At 42.3% G+C, this 17061-nt stretch overlaps 1 protein-coding gene across 2 annotated transcripts in view; it reads right to left on the reverse strand.

Moving 5' to 3' along the window:
- LOC144754405 (uncharacterized) overlaps positions 1 to 17061 on the reverse strand; it is a 558704-nt gene that overhangs the window by 369473 nt on the left and 172170 nt on the right. For both annotated transcript variants that reach the window (XM_078642133.1, XM_078642134.1), the window contains exon 2: positions 11936 to 11976. The gene's annotated coding sequence lies outside the window, so the exon portion shown is untranslated. The remainder of the gene's footprint in view (positions 1 to 11935; positions 11977 to 17061) is intronic.

Genomic DNA, 17061 nt, shown 5'->3' on the forward strand with positions numbered 1-17061 from the left:
CCATGTTGCAAATCGATCTAATTTATGATTTAAGGAACTAACCGCACACCTAGTCAGGGACCAGCAAGTCTGTTCAGCCAACTTACACCCTTTAAAGATGAGGTTATCTCTTTTATTTATGTATTTATTTATAAGGCAAAGTGTCCAAGAATTAGGTAGCAATTTGTTTCGCCATGCCCTTTACAAGGAATCCTTTCACTTTAGCCCTATTTATAGAGCCTCAGGAAATCTCAGGGTTTCAATTATGTTCTTGTTAACATTTCACTTGGAGGTAGCAGTTTCAACAGTGCAGTAAAACCAAACTACACACCTGTTGTCACTAACCTCAACACCCATTCCCGCTAATCTTATGGTTTAAAATACTGAACGATCTCACCGCCTCTTTTGCTGCATAGTTTCTCATTGTCAAACTTTGCCCTCTTTATGTGTACGTGTGCCCCTTCAAAGCCGTAAGATCATTTGACCAGTGATGAGTTAGCCCATGTCATCTCTAAATGTATAATTAAGAGCCTTGAATAAGTATCAAAAAGTACTTTGTTGGAAGAAGGGGACAATACAGGCACAGGTCCAAATGGTCCTCGTATAACCTGACTGGCCTTCTTCAGCCTTCATGCTGCAGGTCAAGGATAACCAGCTACACACAGTGAGCATTCAGCTTTCTCATGATATCTTTAAGTTCAGGCTAAATGAACGGAGGAGTTTGGGGAAAGAGGGGTAACAGCTTTGCCCCCTGCAAGCTGCACGGCCCGGCTGGTATCACATCCCTGGAAAAATCCAAGACAGAGCAAATGTTTGGCTTGCCTTCACCCATCCTGAAATACCCATGGCAGCAAGGAAGATGAAGATAGGTCTCCTAACGCAAGCCTGTTATGTCAGCCAGTAAGGTAACCTGTATCATAACGTGGTGGCCTTAAGAAACATTGGCCAGTAATAAAAGGACCGAAAACATAATAACCCAGTGCATACCAAGGTAGTGATCACATTACTCATATTTAGCCCTTGGTACTCAGATGGATGTATTTTTATATTCTCAACATTTCCAGTGGAAAAGCCAATGGTACCTCAGACAGTAAATATCACACCCAAACTAGCATCCCATGATGCAACTCGTGGAACTGGCAACTAGCTTGTGTTTTCTTCACTTAATTGAAACATCAGCCCAACATGAACAGAGGTACAGTGTTTACCAGATTAAATACACAAATCCTTTTAATACCCAGTGTTTAAGGACTATATTTATCTGAATAGGACAAACAAGTTCATTCTGCTGCTTAAAGCTACAGTATACCAGAACAGGTGAGGATAATGTTGGCAACTTGTCAGTGGAACAGCGGAGATAAAGGCTATCATTTACCATGAACACGAGCCAAAATCCAGTGTCAGCAAGTAAGACATTGGTGCCAGTCAGTGCAATTTGTTAATGTACTCTGACTTCTTATTTGGCAACAACCACCACCGAGCACTAAAACAGGGTTTTGCAAACTGCTTAGACACGGGAAAACAGTACCACTGGATCTTACATTCTCTGCTCCTATAAATAATCATTAAGATTGGCATAGTCCGAACTACTCCCAATATTCCTGCCCTCAAATCTTCATAGAGACTCACTCGATGCCACGTACACCACCATGTAACCACCAGAGAGACCAAAATAATACGAAAAATAAAAACAATAATAATAACAATAGCAACAACAATAATAAAGCATTATAGCCTGCTGCAGTGGACAATAACTGTTGTTAAGGCCCCAAATCCAAGTTATAGGTCTGAGCTGTAGGGAAGGGTCTATAATGAAGCTGAGAGTGTTTTAACATCCGTAGTCCTAGGAATAAGGGATTTAAAGTTCATTGGGGGTAGAATGTTCTAGATTAAAAAGAGGAAACTGACAGACAAACATTAAAATCTTGGAGCAGAAGGTCTGTACCAGCCATTATTGGTCCGAATCCCTCGACTGTCTTCAGTGAAGCTCTCAACATTCCAATGTTATAATTATTATTGTTATTAGGGGCTTACTGCAAACAAATTCCCCTACGTGACAGTAATTTGTTCACCTGTATAAAGCGGATTCCTAAATTTGGGACAAGTAAAAAAATGTGTTTCCTGTATGAGGGAGGAGAGGGGATTATTCTGATTCGCAATTCCCTAGATATCCCTAGTTTAGGTCCTCGCACTGTTGTTAGTTTGCATTTGATATGTCTTAGAAAATTTACACCACATGATCTGGGTATTTTTGTTGGGTTTTATGAAGGGTGGATAAGAGTTCCTTACGTTTTAAAAGAATGCAAAGGCACTTAAGTATCACTTGTGCCACCATGGGAAGTTATCTTGCAGATAAAATATTCTCTCTTCTTAAACATGCTGCTGGACAAACCCTATATTTTGGCTTTTTTGAAGGTGTGCCAGTTTATCTTTGGTAATCCCCAACTATAGAAATGTCCCATAAACCAGCCTGGTACGGACTACTGCTCCTATCAGGGACCCTCAATATTTAGAAGATGTTGGTTTTATCTCAACATTGTGGGGCAGACTGGCCGATGATAAATCATGCCTAAAACGAGTGGGTGAGGCCATTCCGAACAAATCTTTTCCCCTTTTTTGTTTTCCTTTAAACAGTCTTGCGATTCCAAAATTTTAGTAGGAATAAATGATTTGCCGTGGTTTATATTTTCATTTTGGAGAATGTACAGCAAGCTGACCTCCAGCTCTCTTGTTGTGGAAGTCAAACCTCAGAGTTATCCTGAACACCAAACTCTCCTTGTTTATTCAGGTTGGCCCAGTAGTCAAATTCTCCCTCCAGGAGCTGAGACCCCATAGCAGGATCTGCCTCTACCTTAGATTCCCATAACAAATACTGGCAAACACTGCACTTGTGTGTGGTGCTTTCCTCTTACGTTACTAGTTGAAACTGCAAGTTTGAATTTGTTTCTGTAAACTCACAGATTGAGATATCAATGATGTTTTTACCAGCTCCTAAACAGTTTTTGATATATTGTGTTTCAAACAGTAACGGTCTCCTTAGATAAAGAACAAGTTCTTAGTCAACTTTGATTTTTTTTGTTGAAGCATCTACAATGTCGCAGACGGGTTTGTGTGTCTTGTGCCACTCAGGGTTAGCTCTGCCTATAGTTTATAAATTAAAGGGCCTAATTATTTTTATGCATGTTCTAATGGATGCAGAACACTGCTGCAAGATTGCTGCTGCCTCTGAAATCATGGACCACATCACTACGGTTTACTAGGTCTTCACTGGCTACCAATGCGAATGTGTACTTCTTTTAAAGTTGTTTGCACCACCCACAGGGCTATCATTGACCAAGGCTCTAATATCCTACAGAAAAGAGTATTTGTGTTTACGGACCCAGATATCCCGTCAGATTAAAAATAATGCTCAAAATCAATACAGCTAAATAATTCAAATCTATATTAGTAGTCTCCTTGTTCTCATTACAGTCCACAAAATTGTGTAAGTCAGTATAGGAATGCATTTGTAATGTCATTCACAATACAGCTTTCAGCAGAGCCATTACAACCTGGTTCTTTCCTTTACCCTGATAACAAGTAATTCCAGACCTCACCAAGATCAATGTATCTCTCGCTCTTGAATCTGCCCTAGCAAATCATCACAGAGATGAACACCGATACAGGTATGGCATTCCAAACATTACAATGACCTGGCTCACATCTGAAACAACTTCACTGGACACAATACAGCAGCATGGACCTGAATACCAGACCTTCATTTGGGCCTTCTGTAACAGACAGGGCGCAGATTAAACCCAGTACATTTCTTTGATTTGTGCACATCTGCAAGGCTGAATTAACATCAGCGCCACTGGACCTTGATTTCAAGTTCTTTATTTCACCCCAAGCCCTTCTTGCTGGGCCAAACAGCAAGATGATGGATTGAATGTTTGAAAATAATCTCAGGAACTGGCAATGGCTTGGAGCCATATTCCAGTTCATTATTTTTTTTAGTGTCCACTTTTCCACTCTAGACAGAGGCCTGCTATATGCAAATTAGCCTTGGTCCTACTCCAATAAGGAAAGTCCAACACAAACTTCCGGTCCAGATCCCCTACGAGAAGGAACAGAAGCAACACTACACCTGCTGTGCCCTTGTCAGTGAGGTATAGCTTGGATTCTATGGCACGGTGAGCATATGACACAGGCCTGGGCATACCGGTTGCACTTGGGGTGTCTACTGCAAAAACACGGTGATGGAAGAAATGTTGTAATTCTTGCTGGGTGCTTAGCCCACTAGCCTATTCACATCAACAACTTAATACATGACTCAGTAACCCACAATCTGGGCCACTAGAATTATACATCAGGGGAGGATCAAATTATGCAGCAGGGTAGACTAAATTATGTGGCATTTCTTCTTTTCTTATCATGTGTGGGCAAAGGTTTCACCTCACGTTTGCCTGTTTAACATTTAAATACAGTAATAATCAATTGCAAGTTGACCAGTCAACCTTTGCATAGGACCGTCCACTGCACTGCAACATAGGTTGCTGCGATTTTAGTAACTTTTGATCCATTTGAGATAGAAATGAAAGGGTTAGGTCAAATCTGCAGATTATGGATTATATGGCAAATGCAGCAGATCCATGATTATGTGGAAAACACCATGGCCGCAGAATCACATAATTCCAGTGGCCCTGCATGCTGACACCTACTAAATCAATCGCGGAATGGATCTGCCTTCCAGTGCAGGCTAACAGATCATCAGAATCAATGTCCATACCTTTCACTCAACCACATAAGGTCCCAGAAAACTGAAAAGAACTGTCTATATGCAATTTAAGACTACTGACTTGATAGATTGTGCAAAAAAGTTCCCATTTACCGCAATCTCCTCCCATAGAATGGTTTAACACCCACCCATAAATTACATACTCTAAAAAAGTGTTTTCTCAATCACTAGATGCTGGTTGGTTCAAGAACAAACATTTGAAGCAATACTGCACCATAGCATAGGATCTTCCTACTCTCGCCACAAAGCCTGCCAACCACCCTGCAAACATTACACCATCACCTCCGATCACGCCTCTCTCCAGGTTGTACTCAACATCTTAACATCCGAACCCAATAGTATATATGTGCCTCCTGCAGTCTGTCTGCATTCTTGCCCTGATCGTCACTATCCGTGTCAGGAAAAATACACTACCTGTCTTAGGCAGTGGCATCTCGATGAACATCGCACTCCATGATACATCACAAAAAGACCAATCCTGTATAGCAAACCCACCTGCCAAGCAGGTCTCTAATATGGTACTGGAGGAAAGTATGTGTGAATGCTCTTCTCTCCTTCCTATCCTTGTAAACATGTGCATCCAGGGGTGAGGCGTTAATGTACATGATAAAAAGAACTGCTCATAAACCCTTGCATGATACAAAACTCTTCCCACATGCTCACAGGACACCCAGACATGTGCTGCCAACCGTGAATGCATTTTGTAATTTTGGAAAATTAGTTAAGGCTTGGTGCTATGAGACAACGGCAAAAGAGTGTCCTACAGCTGTCCAGTAAGAAGACCACATTATGCTCTGAGGACTTTAAATGTAAAGACTCATTTCGAGTGCTGCCTGGTTGGTAAAGATTGCCCCTGGTGCCACAAATGCACAATGAACACAACTGAGCAAATGGACATATAATAAAAGCCTTGCACATGCACCCAAAACACTTGTACACATTTAGCTACAATCAGAATACATGTAATTGTAATACATTATTGGCTAAGGGCCTGATTTAGAGTTTGGCAGTAAATGGAAAACCTTCAATTACTGTATGAAATGCGAAATACGGAATATAACCTACAGGCTGAGTTTATTCGACCATACCATTCCTATCATTTGAACATCCAATCAGTGGGTTACTGTGAGGACCACATTTTCTGCGCTCTCTTGCATCAAGGTTTCCTATGATGCCAAACCTCTTGGGAAAGTGCGCACCAAGCATAAGACCATTTTTCAGGTCCAGACAATGACAGATGAAGCAAAGCATCAAAGCGGTTCGGCAGAAGGCGTTCCTGAAATGAGTTGCCTGCTTTGTGTTTACAGTACCTTCAAGACATGTCATTACATCTCCCATTAGAGAACTTGACAAGAGGTTTTCTGTTGCACTGTTAGCGAGAGAAGAAGCACTAAAGAATGTGGAGCAGAACCTTATTCCTCAAAAGTGGGGACTATGAATACCGAAAATCGCACAGGGGCTTTGCTCAAGTTAGAATAGAACGCCGTGGTGATGTTACATATGCAAATGAGTGGCCTGCCAGGAGGGTGTATATATGTAGGTACGCAGATATGCATGCATCTGCAAGGTATAAACCTACCCAAAAGGCAGTGGAGCACAGTACAGGACCAAAGGAAAAGATACTGTCAAAAAGTGATTGAAGGGGTGGTTGGATTGTGGGACTAAAAGTGTTCTGTTACTGCATTATGAAATAGCGTTCTTTAAAGAGATGAATCTATAGCTCTTTCCTAACTTGCAGCAGGGTTGGGGGTGTTCTAAATTATACACAGAGGTGGTGTTCCCGATGGTCAATGTGTAGATGGAGAAGGTTTGTTGTCTTTGTGTCCAGTTGATCGTGTCCTGGCAGCGGTGTGCTGGGAGCAGCAGAGTTAGGAGGGGGTGCTGGTCATGATGGCCTTGTAAATTAAGCAGCTCTATTTTTAAAATTGTGAGGGGCGGCAAAGGGAGCCATTTGAGTTCCATTACGATGTGGGTGAATTGGTCATATTTATTTACAGCCTGGATGAGTTGACCTGGGGTGTGTATAATGCCCTTAATACACCACTATGGAGTCTTGGAGGTTATGGAGCAGGTCAAAGCCACCATCCAGATGCAATAGTGCCAGGCCTTCAGCAGCAGTTCTGAAGTGGGTTTTGGAAGGAAGAATTTAACTTTCTGTAGTAGAGAAAGCTGGTGGCAGGTTGTCTGTTTTCTTAGCAATGTGTTCATTGAAGGTGATGTTTGTGTCCAAGTTGAATACAAGTGATTTGGAGTTCGGTGAAGTTGTGGTTCGGAGCGGTCACTGAGCTTGGTTGGGTGTAGGCACTCGCCTCCCGCTCCTCACCCACTGCCCTCAGAGAAGGAAGATCACTCACTGTGGAGATGCCTGTGACAGAACTGATCACAACTGAATACCGAGCAGGTTGTCATGTTTTGGCCTGCTCTGCATTCTTTTGTTGTTCTCAAACAAATCCCCAAACTATTAGTTTGTGGAAAAAAATTCAAAAAGGGTCCTGATGCACAGGGTATTCTGGGTAGGTTCAAAGTTTATCTCCCTCACGTCCTCAGGTCCTCAAATATTTAAAGGATCCACGACTCTAAAATAACATTCATTACAGCATGCAGAGGGTTCTGATCTCCATGAAGCTGCGTCCTCTGAATACAATTCCCCAAAATGTTTTATACAACGAGGATGAACTGCCCTGTGGGGACCAACCATTCCCTGCAAGGATTACAAAAAGAGTTCTTGCTCCTCCCCATTGACCCCCTGTATGGCATCGTGACTGGGCACCTACGTCACACTTCACAGCCAAACAACAAGGTCTCGAATATTTGAGGGCCTTGCAGACTAGCCACAATGACATTTGCTCTCAATTGCCTTGGAGTCACATTTTAATCTGACAGCCACACATAAGTCAATTATTCACATGCATAGTTCATTTAATTAAGGTAAATCATCAGCAAAAATAAATAAAAAATACTTTTTCTTGATGCAGTAAAGCATCACCACAAAAAAACAATGTGATGACACATACGCCTGCCTGTGTAATCGAGCATGCCCGTGTATGAGTCATGATTTGATATCTGAAAGGGTTCTACAATCTTTGTTGAACAAGGGCCCGACCTTAAAGCTTGAAAAATGTCAATTCAGGTTTGAGTCATACTATTTCTAAAGATTGAATCAAAACCGAAAGACTTCCATGTCAAAGTCAACCTGGAAGCACTGAACCTACGTACAAGGATCAACTAACATCCTTCCAGGGACATACAGAATTCCACGTGAAATTCATGAAGGACTACTCTTGAAAGGTGGAACTCTTAAAATCTTTGAAATGAAATGAAAATTAAATGAAATGAAAATTAAATGAAATGCAATTACACTAAGTGGCTGCAGGTGAAGTTGTTGAAACATGAACAAAGATGTGGTAAATATATTCTGTGGAGGATGTTTTATGCAGGGAAGGTCTCTGTGAATTCTTGGTTTCGGCTAACAGTTCTCAATTGACGAGTTCCACGTTTCCAGCTTATCATGAGGTATTGCACTCATCAAGGAAGAATTGCAGTAGGTCACCCTGAGACTAATGGACAGGTAGAACGCTTTAACAATGTCATCAAAGAAACTATGCAATAGCAGTTAGCAGGGAATTCAATTTGAGATGAGCTCTGCAGGCAACCCTACTCTCTTGACAGGGATGTTTGGGAGCTCTGGTGGGTTAGGAATACCAACAGAATCAATATGTAAAGAGGCAAGTCACCGAGTGGTTGAGTATAAGCAGAGGACAATGTATGAAGTAGAAAGGGGGACGTTTTTCTTGTAGCGTGGCCCAGCTTATTACTGAAAAGTTACCTACCGAGTGTGACGTTCTGGCTCAAATTGGTTTAGACCCTGTCAAGAAATAGAAACACTCAATGGTGCTGTGAGAGTAGAAGTGGGGAACTTGAAATCAGTGTCGATTTTCAGTGGGTCACATGAACAGCAGTGGGAAGAGAAGCAGCAGGGAATGCTTTTCCTGACTTACAGGATCCTGGTTCAAAACAGTAATTGAATTTGATGGCCTTGTAAATTAAGCAGCTCTATTTTTTAAATTGTGAGGGGCGGCAAAGGGAGCCATTTGAGTTCCATTACGATGTGGGTGAATTGGTCATATTTATTTACAGCCTGGATGAGTTGACCTGGGGTGTGTATAATGCCCTTAATACACCACTATGGAGTCTTGGAGGTTATGGAGCAGGTCAAAGCCACCATCCAGATGCAATAGTGTCAGGACTTCAGCAGCAGTTCTGAAGTGGGTTTTGGAAGGAAGAATTTAACTTTCTGTAGTAGAGAAAGCTGGTGGCAGGTTGTCTGTTTTCTTAGCAATGTGTTCATTGAAGGTGATGTTTGTGTCCAAGTTGAATACAAGTGATTTGGAGTTCGGTGAAGTTGTGGTTCGGAGCGGTCACTGAGCTTGGTTGGGTGTAGGCACTCGCCTCCCGCTCCTCACCCACTGCCCTCAGAGAAGGAAGATCACTCACTGTGGAGATGCCTGTGACAGAACTGATCACAACTGAATACCGAGCAGGTTGTCATGTTTTGGCCTGCTCTGCATTCTTTTGTTGTTCTCAAACAAATCCCCAAACTATTAGTTTGTGGAAAAAAATTCAAAAAGGGTCCTGATGCACAGGGTATTCTGGGTAGGTTCAAAGTTTATCTCCCTCACGTCCTCAGGTCCTCAAATATTTAAAGGATCCACGACTCTAAAATAACATTCATTACAGCATGCAGAGGGTTCTGATCTCCATGAAGCTGCGTCCTCTGAATACAATTCCCCAAAATGTTTTATACAACGAGGATGAACTGCCCTGTGGGGACCAACCATTCCCTGCAAGGATTACAAAAAGAGTTCTTGCTCCTCCCCATTGACCCCCTGTATGGCATCGTGACTGGGCACCTACGTCACACTTCACAGCCAAACAACAAGGTCTCGAATATTTGAGGGCCTTGCAGACTACCCACAATGACATTTGCTCTCAATTGCCTTGGAGTCACATTTTAATCTGACAGCCACACATAAGTCAATTATTCACACGCATAGTTCATTTAATTAAGGTAAATCATCAGCAAAAATAAATAAAAAATACTTTTTCTTGATGCAGTAAAGCATCACCACAAAAAAACAATGTGATGACACATACGCCTGCCTGTGTAATCGAGCATGCCCGTGTATGAGTCATGATTTGATATCTGAAAGGGTTCTACAATCTTTGTTGAACAAGGGCCCGACCTTAAAGCTTGAAAAATGTCAATTCAGGTTTGAGTCATACTATTTCTAAAGATTGAATCAAAACCGAAAGACTTCCATGTCAAAGTCAACCTGGAAGCACTGAACCTACGTACAAGGATCAACTAACATCCTTCCAGGGACATACAGAATTCCACGTGAAATTCATGAAGGACTACTCTTGAAAGGTGGAACTCTTAAAATCTTTGAAATGAAATGAAAATTAAATGAAATGCAATTACACTAAGTGGCTGCAGGTGAAGTTGTTGAAACATGAACAAAGATGTGGTAAATATATTCTGTGGAGGATGTTTTATGCAGGGAAGGTCTCTGTGAATTCTTGGTTTCGGCTAACAGTTCTCAATTGACGAGTTCCACGTGTCCAGCTTATCATGAGGTATTGCACTCATCAAGGAAGAATTGCAGTAGGTCACCCTGAGACTAATGGACAGGTAGAACGCTTTAACAATGTCATCAAGGAAACTATGCAATAGCAGTTAGCAGGGAATTCAATTTGAGATGAGCTCTGCAGGCAACCCTACTCTCTTGACAGGGATGTTTGGGAGCTCTGGTGGGTTAGGAATACCAACAGAATCAATATGTAAAGAGGCAAGTCACCGAGTGGTTGAGTATAAGCAGAGGACAATGTATGAAGTAGAAAGGGGGACGTTTTTCTTGTAGCGTGGCCCAGCTTATTACTGAAAAGTTACCTACCGAGTGTAAAGTTCTGGCTCAAATTGGTTTAGACCCTGTCAAGAAATAGAAACACTCAATGGTGCTGTGAGAGTAGAAGTGGGGAACTTGAAATCAGTGTCGATTTTCAGTGGGTCACATGAACAGCAGTGGGAAGAGAAGCAGCAGGGAATGCTTTTCCTGACTTACAGGATCCTGGTTCAAAACAGTAATTGAATTTGAGCTTATTTGCAGTCATCGAACTAAGTTATCCTAGTGATGGGGGTGTTCTGCCAAGAAAAGTTGCTGCAAGTGAGGTTGATGATCTTTTGTGCAACACCTCCGGTAGTGATGAGATGGAGTACGAGAGGCAAAGTATTGCCAGCAAACTATAGGGAATATGTTTTTATCTTAGATTGTGTCATTAGGCTTTTCATTTAAAGTTTGGGTGGTTGGGAAGGAAGGTGTGAAATGTTGGCTTTGATGCGAGTGAGACTGTAAGAAATGCTGGAGTGCTGCATATGGAACATGGTGATGAACAGTTAAAAGGATAATGCTGGACTGGATTTGGAGTGGGTGGCAGATCGAGAACAAGCTAGAGGAGGCCAAGCACACATATCTATGATGCCGCACTACATCCTTGTTGCTCCTTTGTTGGAATATTCTTTGTGAAATAAAATCTCTTGTAACTACTACTTGGCTAAATGTCTTACTTGTGCTGTATCAAAGGGCTCTATGTAAGAGGCACAGTATCTAAAATGCCACTTTAGCAGCTACTGGCAACCAGTGAAATTACCTATTCGCTTGTATGTGTGGTATAGTTTTTGGGCTCAACAACAAACCTATAGATTTGTTTCGAGCACTTAGGAGTTCCTGTAACATTCAATGGGTTGCCCTACATATAGATTGACAAATACTCCCACTAGCTAGTTAGGTATTTGGTAGTGAATTGCGGTGCAAGGATTATTGTAAAAAAATAAAATTAAAAAAAGAAGATCAGAAGTGTTGAAGCTGGGATACCTTTTCTGTAGTTCCCTAGAATGAGTAAATCCGGTTTGCCAAAATTTTATTGGAAACGGCAATCTTACATCCACCTTTTGTCGAAGACAACGTCCCAGAGGTGAATGTCGATTGCTGCACCCAATAGGCATACTTGGGAGTAGACAGCATCAGACTGTAATTGTACATAGAGTTTATAAATTATGAAAAGGAGTGGTGTGAGAGAGATAGAGATGGACAGGAAGGAAAGAATAATAAGAACTCTTACCTGAAACCGGTCCTGCGTCAGCTGCTTTGCACCGCCAGGAGCTAGAAATAGAAAAAGGACAGCGTGAGAAAAAGAAACAAACAAAGGTTGATATAAGGATGCACTCTTGAACAAACAGAAGAAGGGGCTACAAACATTAAAAAATAAAAATAAAACTGATGCATATAAAACCTGAAGCATGGCCAAAGGACGCCAGTGCTGCTAAAATAAAAGCTGTGTGGGCTCAAAAAACACATGATTAAACACATTTACACTACAACGCTACAACTGTTAATGCTGTCAGCTGAGCAAGTTGTGCTCGAAAAGCAACAAAACACACTGCTACAAAAACATGAGCAATAAATAAATAAAAAGTGCACCACAACTAATCTAAATAGACAGGAGGGATCGGGTACATGAAAAAGGGCCAGTAGCCATGGGAGGAAAACAAACACCAAAAGGAGGGACTAATGCAGCCAACGCACCACTAAAAAGCCAGGTTTTCAGAATGGCACACAAAAGAACCAAATAAAAAGAGTAGGCGTGCTCAAAGCCCACAGAGGAGATACAGCATATCTCAAAGACAGCGTATGCACGCTGCTTAGGCTCAACCTAAAAAGGAAGGTAAACCTTTGAATAAGAAGCAATCGAGATTGATAAGAAACTCAATCAATGGTGAGCAATGTGATGACCCAAAACTCAATGTAATTATAGGTATTGTTGGCATAAGGTCTTTGACAATAGACAGCTAAACTGTGCTGTAGAAAGAGACTTAAAAACCTCCATAGTAATTTTAAAAAGCATAAGATTGTGTTGCATCCTTCGAAATGACGCATCATATATTGGTAACCCCAGGATAAAAACTTTGTCAAAACCTCCTTTGTCAATTAATTGTGTTCCACAGTGTTTAGGAATTTTTGCTTTTGATATTTTAGACCTCCGTTCCCTGAATTCCCTTGGTCCGCTTTTGTGTTTTTGGCCCTTGTACACCTGTGGTTTATCAGATACTAGGCGGCAGACTGCAGATTGCCTGCACTCTAAGAGTTTACAATATCAGGCCTTGTTTGGGGTAAAGCGCATTTTTTATTTGAGTGTGATCACAATTCCTCATTTTGAAGCACAATCTGGTCAGCTGTTTCTAAAGTCTTGGTAAAATGTCTTAATTTTATTCTTTATGGTCCAGAGCAATAGGTGAACAAGGAGTTGATGGGGGTTGGATGAAGTGGATGGGAAGGAGTTTTCTTCTGGCTATGATCAGCTAGGAGACAAGAAGCTTAGCCTTACTTATACAATCTGCAGAAGTAAGGATGATTAGGAGGAGGCTATGGTATTAGCAGGAAACAGTGTGCAGAAAGGAAGCACTGTCATAGAGAAGACGCACAAGGAAGAAGTGTCACACTTCTCCTACCCAAGCACTATACTACTGCGCATCCCAAGAGATCGAGTCACACTGAAACTCAAGCAGCTTTGGTTGCCGCAGTCATAAGTCTCATGAGCATCTTGCTTGTTTAGACGGGAGAAAATGGGGCAGGGCAGTGGCTCTGGCCCTCCTGGGGAATTAACTCTACTACACACATTAAAAGAGAGTGAGATATTGGCTTTTTCCTCTACACATCCGAAATGGGCAGTGAGTATGGAGAAATATTTTGTTGTCCATTCTTAGCCAAGCATAGACACTGAAGTGAATGAGGTATTGTGCTGTGGCTTCTAGTATGGGAAGACATGGCCATTCAATATTCTGTTTTGCTGTCTGAAATTGAATGTGTCCATGAGCTATGTCACAAAATGTGTTGTGCTTCCAGACACTGAAAAGGGTTAGATATTGTGTTGTTGGGCATTAGGGATCCATAGATGGTTACCATGGACTGATACATATAAACTGATTGCAGGCTGAAAAAGATTATACGCTTTTGTAAATGATGCATGGTCTTACACTACAGACTATGATTTAAGACTGTAGAAGGTCTCCTTGAAAACAGAGCTTCTGCAAAGACACCTATGAGGTGGGAAAGGCCCAACAGTACAAGAGAAATGAGTGACAGGATGCAGGATATTATGGCAGAGGCAGCCTCCTTACAATGGCACGCACAACTAGATTCCTGTTGAAAGGTGAGCTAGGTTACTGGGGTTGGGAGAGCTGCGGCACGAAGAGTTAGTTGTGTTACTGTGGCTAGGAGAGCTGTGGAAACAGGAGTGGTGCTACTGTGGCAGGGAGCACTGTGTTAGTGTGGTAAGGCGCACTATGTTACTGTGGCAGGAAGAGCTGTGTCAAAGAGATCTGCATTACTGTGGGAAGGAGAGTTGTGTCATTATGACAGGGATTGTCCTGGTAAAGTGATAGGGAAAGCTGTGTTACTGTGGCAGGGAGACCTGGGTTACAGAGGCATTGAGAGCTGTGGCAAAGAGAGCTGTTTTCTGTGAATGGGGCTACCCAAGGGCGGTGCCTATATTGAGGGGAAAGCTTCACAGATGAGGTAGTCGAACAACAAATCCCATCAATGACCATGGGCAGAGAACGGACAAGACCATGTAGGTATATTATATTGTATTGTAATTGCATTAATTATAACGCTTACTATTCCATGTCAAAGTGCTTTTTGGGTGAGTAGCTCGCTACTGCGGAACACATAAAGGATTAATGGTGAATTAGAATAGTGAAATATGGAAGTGATTTGATGTATTACAGGACCATGTGGGCATAAATGCTGAGGAAGCAGTTCTTAATTTGTGAAATAGTAGGTGTCAGTTCTTAATTTGTGAAATAGTAGGTGTCAGTGCCCAAAGTTTTTCTCAGGGGCCCACAGTCAGTGCTGGCAAATGTCTGGACTGCCGAATACTATGACTTCCTAATCTTGATTCTCACTCATGCCTCTTTCTTCCAACACCATACAATCCCTTCCTCTTTATTTCATTCTTGCATGTTCTTTTTCTACCTTTGTCAGTGGTTTACCATCTTTCTTTTCCTTCTCCTTTCCATGTTTTGTGGTTTTCTCACTCTTGCTCTCGGTCAAACCCTCATGAGGAAAAAATAAATGTCGGTCCCCAAAACGGAGTGCTGGTGGACACCACCTGTAATCGATGTCTCAAATTAACTACTGTGTGGAAGGATTGTTGAGGAAAAGGAAACTCTGATTAAAGAATATAATCAGAAAACTGGAACCCGGAGACCATTGCAGTGTGCCATTCAGCCTCTAAGCAGCTGAGTGACGCACTCCTGATGCACCTCAAGGCCGGGCATGGGCAAAAGTATAAATTATTCGGAGATGATCGCTCAGGGTCAGTTCTGACGCTCAAGCAATGATGAGTACCTCTAATACAGCGAGCCTCCCAGCAGCAATTAGTTTCTTGTGGGGCCTTGCCGGCCGCCACTTCACTGGTGACGAGACCAGGCCTAAGTAACAAGCCGGACACCATATGCAAGTATTCAGCAGTCCTTGCTTGCAAACTATAAAGGCGATACATGTTTGTTAGCCTGCCAAAATGGATGCAACATTCCCACCTGTTTGCTCCATCACCTCCTTAGCTGTGCATGGCTCAGCCACCTCGCCATCATTTGGCACTGATCAATGTGAGAGCGTGAAACCCTATCAAGCCTTGAAGATGTCCTCAACATACATGTTGACATCTTGATATTTGCAAAGACAACTGTAAGGTACCATTCAAGATTACACTCCACACAGAGTAAACTATCCAACTGTGGACTCACTCTGCACAAGGACAAGTATGAGTTTTTCAAATACACGATTTAATTTTTCAGATATGTTACTTCAAAAGTCAGAGTCAATGTTGACCCCCAAGAAGCTGGAAGACATCAAGGAGGCCACAGCACCATTAGTCACATCTGAAGCGCTAAACTTCCTTGGCGTATCCAATTATTGCAATTGTTTCATCCCTAATCTGGTGACCCTGGTAGAACTGTTCACTCTCACGGTGGCCCAAACACTGACGGAATGGTCAGAGAGGCACAACTAAACTTTCCTCAACATTAAAACGGCACAACGCTACAATGATGCTAGCCCAGTGGGTTGTTGACCGTGCTAGTCCAGGGACAGCCATGAAGTGAATAGGTACCTATCTTCTTTGCTACTAGAGTTTTCACAGACACTAGAATCCACTGCTCCTAAATAAAAAGTGTAGTACTAGCAATTTAGTGCTGTGTACCCACTTCCACCAGTACTTGTAAAGCCTCCAATTCAGGGGGATTACCACCCAAAATCCCCTTGAGCAACTGTTCACAGGATCGCCACCACAGCCCTCACTCACACTGAAAAAATGGGTGATACAACTCCAAACATACTGCTTCACAATTACTTACCGCCAGGGGTTGACAACCCCTAGGTGTCTACCTCTCCTGAAACCCTGCAGACCATGATGTACTGGCAATCATGCCAGCAACAAAGAAGGTGTGCAGCTTGTAGTCAAGTCTGCATGCGCCAAAGCACTGATGCTCAAAAACGTCACTCTGACTACCCACAATGTCAAATATCTACAGATGCTCAACAAACTCTGCAGAGAGGATCTTGGAAGATGTTCCTAACCAACCTAAGAGCACGAGATGCTCAAAGCTGTTGATGTAGTCTTAAGACCCTGTGACATGCAAGATCCAACTGAGCACCATGATGGATTGCTACTAGAGGTGAAGGACAAGGGTAAGGGTAGAACATTGGTTCACAAACATTGAACTCCTAGTAAAGACCCTAATTTAACTATAGCAACTGTGCCAACTCATGGGTGCATCAGGCCCCAATCATTATGGAAGACCAATGTGAGCAGCCATTGTGTGACGTCAACGTAGATTTCTGTGTGCTCTCAAATGGGGATGAGCTACTAGTCATGATTGACTCCTGCATAAAGTACCCCGCAACAGAGATCGTCACCTCAACAGCCTGTGGGCAAGAGAAGCTCTAGCTGGAGAAACAGATTGAGGCATTCGGTGCACTAGCGATGTCAAAACAGACAACAGAATACCAAATCACGAAGACGTATTCCAAGGTAACTCCAGAATGTGGAACTCTTCCGCCAGAAGTTCACACCCCACTGGTCTCAAGTGAACTTGGAAATGGAGAGTTTCAAGAGAACTTGGAATGAGCTAAACACAGCAGTAAATACCTCCGCTGCATGATGCTATGCACACCGACGATCTTGCA

Source organism: Lissotriton helveticus, chromosome 5_1 (assembly GCF_964261635.1).
Source record: "Lissotriton helveticus chromosome 5_1, aLisHel1.1, whole genome shotgun sequence".
Lineage (NCBI taxonomy): Eukaryota > Metazoa > Chordata > Amphibia > Caudata > Salamandridae > Lissotriton > Lissotriton helveticus.